The following is a 5,502-nucleotide window of genomic DNA, read 5'->3' on the forward strand; positions in this document are numbered from 1 at the left end:
TGACAATGCTTTGAAGGCTCAATAGGAGAAACTGTGAGTTCACCATTAGAGAAAGGGATTATACAGAAAGGAAGGATGCAACCATTATCAAAAATTTGCAGAGAAAATAGGCAGAGCACACTTGAGAGATGGCACGAATGGAATGATGAAGTAGAAAATGAGGTTGCGAGGGTAAGCTGTCCTGATCATGAATCCCTGTGCACACCACAGTTGTGAATTTATATTTTACACTGTAAGTCATCAGGAGACTTTGAAAGATTTTAAGAAAGGAAGTGGCAGATGAGATTTGCATGAAGATAATTCCAGCAGCAATTTAGATAATGAGTCGGAAAAAGAAGAAAGTGGGAGCAGGATGATCAGAATGGAGGTAAATGATGATATAAATGAGAGATAATGAGGGCCCAGACTCTGGCTCTGTGAGTGGACATAGAAAGGAGAAAGATGTCCCAGATATGTCCCTGAAGGCTGCACCATTGCTTAAAGGAACCCATAACTGAGACTGTTTGGCAGATAATGGGAAAGGCTGCAGAAACAACATTTATGTCTCACAGAATTGTTTTTTTTTTTTTCCTATCCTTACCATGTGAGAGTTCCAAGAAGATGTTCCAATATCCCCAAGTCTCCTGATGCTATATATAAAACTATGTTAGTTAACAGACATGTGCATCGTGGGATGAAGGTGTGATTTTCCTGAGCTGAAGTTTATGACCACTGCTTTAAGGATATAATTTAAGTGAAATGTGTGATACATATTTGGTCCTCAATATTTTATTGAGCACAAAAATTAGTAACCTAAAATATAAACAGCTCCTGCTGAATGCAGATGTTAGTACTGACAGTGTCACAGTGAGGGTAAGGTTAGTAGTAATCCAGAGACATAACATACTTTGTACTTTATGATACAGACTAGGTATTCAGTATATGACAGTTGTTAATGTGTTATCTTTGCCTAAATAACTTACATAAATGCCTATCGAACAATATCGATAAGGAAATTATTAAGCCCTGAATAAGGATCAGGGTAATAATTTTCAAAACATTGGTTTTAAAAATGGTACAAAAGACATGAGCCAAAATTGCTGTCAGGAATAAATGTTAAAAAGAAAGTTTTTGATTACTTTTAATTAGCTTTAGATCTTCCCCTCTCTGGTCTTTTATCCCCTGTATAATAAAAAAATAATGAAGAAAAAATGCATCAAGGTACTAAATCAAAATGAAGTAGTTATATAAAATTATGTCTACAGAATTCATTCACATCACATAAACATTTCTGATTCTAAGTGTTATAAATGATATAAGTTCCTTTCCTAAAAAACTTACTAAACAAAATAGTCTCTGGAAAGTTTCCAAAGAAACTCAAAAGCATATGGAAAAAATACACTAATACAACATTGCTGATTTCAGTGTAGAAAAATAAAACCCTTAAGACTAAATGCAATAAGCAGTAATAGGAAGTGTCTAACACTTAATTCTTTGGGAATTCCTTTTAGTTTAGAGAGAAGAGGCCCCTTGTACTTTCTCCCCTGAACCTCCATAGGGTATTTAGAGAGAAGTGGACCCTCCATTCTCAAGTCTGCCACAAAAACTGGGGAGTAGCAGCTGGAGTCTCCACCACAAAACTCTTCCTCATCTCTAGCTTCTAGTTCTAATCTTCAGATCTGTGCTGAGATTTAACCAGTTTTGTACAAAGGGTAATTACTGGGCACAACGAAGTTCTTTTCTTAAAAGGACAATAATAAAAACTTTAAAAATGATTTGAGTCAACCAGTGCAACTTTTTCAAGAATAAGCAGTAGTTTATTTAATCTCTAATATTGACTATTCATATTAAGGGATTCTCTTTCATTAAAAAAAATACTTCAATCATTTTCAATCCATCTTTTATATTTAGGAGAATATTAATACAATGTTCTTCAAAAATAATAGGATATGGTAACTGACTCCCTAAAAATAGAAGCTGAGTTAGAGTCAAAGCTAGTAAGATAAAAATGGCACCTCATCTAGATTATTTTTTGCATAGTTATGAAGAATGTTGAGGTAGTTCCAGAACTACCTCTCAGTTACTACTAACAGGAATAAAATGTGTAATTTTATATTCACTTCATTGTGGAACATAAATCTCTGTTAAGAAATGTCTTTAGGTTTCATAAGGCAGTGGGAACAGGGCTAGTGATGAGAGAATAAACAACTTCAGTGCACTGAAAGAAGACAGTGGGGACCATGATCAGGATAAAGAAAACAGAATACAAAAAGATGGTGAGAAGAAAAAATGGAACATGACAGCAGCAGCAATAGGAAGGCTGCTGTCCTGAACCAGCAGAGCATCCCCTGCTGACAACTGTACTTTTTGTTTCTCCAGGAGAAGGCCTATTCTCCCCACATAGGTGTGTGTCCGTGACACACCTATGAACAGATTATTGAACAGATAGGTAGCTTTGCCTATGTGAGCAGTTCTGGGGGTTTTACAGCCACATGGTTCATCCATCATGGGATATTTCTCTTGGACCTGAGAGACCACATATGGGAAGGTGATGCAAATAAAAATAGTGGCAAGTGGATCATTCGACTGCAGAAGAGCTGGGCATCCTCTTGGTGGAGGAATCCCATCCTGACTTTGTTTAGGGGAACAATTTGTGGTTGGGGAGTGGATTGTGGGGCTGTGGTCTCTGTCCAGTTTCAGGAACATATTATTTTAATATGGAATAAGACTGCCAGCAACCAACCAACCAACACATAAACCCAGGATACTCTTTGGTGAGTGCTTAACTGATCTTCCAACATCATAATGGAATACAAAACCACACCAACAGCCTTAAAATGACAATCAGATTGTACATCCAAAGTCTCCTTTTTCAAAATCTCTGGAAACTGTGGCTGAACATGCCCTGACTATCTCCCTGTCTGGATGGTGCCATCGTTGAATGTGGCATCATCGGAATTTTTTGTTCTTTTGGTGAGCTACCTGGAAGACCCTTCTGTTCTGGACAAGAGGAGTTGGAAGAACATTTTATTTTATAAAAGCAGGCTGACAGGCAGCATCTAAAATAGCTGAGGTCACTTAATACATGTTGCTAAACTTAAAAAAAGTGACTTTAAGCAAAAGATGTTTTTAAATCTTTCTACCCCACCTACATATATAAAACTTCATAAAACACAGCAAAAAGAAAAGAGCAGAGGCCCAGAGAGGCTGAGGGCCCAGGAATCACTCAGCCACATAGAAATTAATCAATAAAAGTGTGATAGTCTTGCTACAGGGCAGAGAAAATATATATGTGAAGAATCAGACTGAAGACAGAACCAACAAATTTAAAACCAAATGGACAACATAACTACCAGCATCACAAGACAGTCATTGATCTAACATTCTGTAACTGCCATTTAAAAATGTCTTTGAGGTCCTTTATTACCAGACACTTTATTCAAACCACTTTCTGAGCTTTGTAATCCTTTCCCCCTAAAACATGAAAGTTCTCAATTGTCCTCAAGTCAAATAAGCATCTGATAAGACAAGCCTTATGCAGTCGTTGTGGCATAGTATTTATCACAGTGACTGCTGCTTCTTCAGATTCACAGCAAGTTCACCTTCACCGAAAATTCTAGTGGTTATCTGTGTGCCTTCATATATTTGTGTTATTTTTTGTTTTGTTTTTTAATTTTTATTTTTTACAACATCATTAATTTTTAAACAATATTTGCTTCCCTGACCCTCAGTTGTACGCCCCATATAATTTCCTTCACCAATGCACCTGTGCACCATCACCACAGTCCCCTGTGCTCCTCCCTCCCTCTGATCTCTCTCCCTCCTCCTCTCCTGAAGGATGTCTCTGATTTATAATTGTCTGTTTTTTTGTTGTTGTTGTTGTTGTTGTGTTTCATATTGCAGCGCTATTTACAATAGGTAAAACCTGGAAACAACCCAAATGCCCACATCAAGAAGATGTGGCATATATACACAATGGAATATTACTCAGCAATCAAAAAAGATAATTTCACACCATTTGCAGCAATGTGGATGGAGCTAGAAGGAATTATGCTCAGTGAAATAAGTCAGAAGGAAAAAGAAAAATATTGGATGGTTTCCCTTGTAGCAGGAATATAGGGGAACCAAATAAGACATCAGTGTAAAAAAATAATAACAATATAAAACACAACAAAACAAAAATGTGCCATCATATATTTGAATCTCAAATATTTGGAATGCCAAATAATGTTCCCTTATTTATAGCCCTTGGGTCATCATTTTTCTATCTTTTGCATCTTTTGATTCTTCCTTATTGTTACTTATCTCCTCAAGGGACTATGATTTTTATTAGAACATATTTTTTTTGTTTGAAATCCATATGTTTACTCTTTGGGTACTATGAGTTCTGGATTGTAAAATTGTCCCTGTAGAATAGTATTAAACTTCCTTTTTTAGAACCCTCAGGGTTTCATGAATCTTGGATTCATATCTGTATTGTATGGCTGACTTTGACTAGTGTAGATTTATCACTATTTCCATATTCAACACCAAACAATTTCTGTTTCTCATAGGAAAGTCTCTTCTCCACAAATAGTGGTGTAAATGGCAAATTTTCTTGTCATATTTGAGATTCAGTGTTATGAACTTGGGGTAGCATTGAAGGTACACATTGGTTCCAGATATCAGCCCTAACTCTAGTTCAAGGTCACATATTTTGGCCATTTGGGGATTTAATAATCTAGACATATGAGACCATTTTCCAGCTGTGGTAACTTGCTGGCAGCATAAGTGATATTAAACACTTTGACAATGACTTGATCACAATCCCTATTAATGTCCATCCCATTGTCTTTAAACTATTTCAATTGCTATTATTTAAAACAGATGATGATGATGATGATGATGATGATGATGAAGTATTCATGTTAGTGGATAAATATTCCTTATCTATGCTATTTATTTTGTCCATTTTAGCTAGTGAAACTGATGACTTTAAATAATGGAATGACAGGCCCATTAGAAGGTCACTTCTATGCAAATAAACTTTTACCAAAACTATTAAAATCACAGAATATAAATAATGTAGTTTCTTGTTTCATTTATGCAAATGTCTAACCCTGGATGCCTCACAAAATATCTGTTTTTGTAGATGAAGTGTTTCTTTACTCGTGAATCTCTTTGAACAGTCTTTCTAAAAATATTTATATCCTTGAATTTATTAGGCACTCTTGTAAGGGTTCAAAGTATAGAGATGAATAAAAATGGATCCTCTTCTCCAGGAAATTATGAACTTAATAACTATATTTTCAATGAGGAAAGAGCACTCAGGTAAAAAAAAAAAAAGGAAGGGGATATTCTGATCTGGGGGTGGAAGGTACTTAAGAAAGTCACACATTATCTCTGAATGGAATTTAATAAAAGTGAACAGGAGTAGATCAGGCTGACCAATGTTTGTAATTGAGAATAGAGAGTTGAATAGCGCATGTATGAAATTGTGAAGTAATCTCTAGACACCAGAACTGGTAGAAATTGATTTGCAAG

The 5,502-nt window shown here is 35.8% G+C and overlaps 1 pseudogene; it reads left to right on the forward strand.

Moving 5' to 3' along the window:
• Positions 1 to 738: 738 nt before the first annotated feature.
• LOC119255098 (eukaryotic translation initiation factor 4E type 2-like) lies at positions 739 to 2,888 on the forward strand (annotated as a pseudogene).
• The last annotated feature ends 2,614 nt before the right edge of the window (positions 2,889 to 5,502 follow it).

This window comes from Talpa occidentalis, unplaced genomic scaffold (genome assembly GCF_014898055.3).
Source record: "Talpa occidentalis isolate TD23 unplaced genomic scaffold, MPIMG_talOcc4v2.1 talOcc4.3, whole genome shotgun sequence".
Taxonomy (NCBI): domain Eukaryota; kingdom Metazoa; phylum Chordata; class Mammalia; order Eulipotyphla; family Talpidae; genus Talpa; species Talpa occidentalis.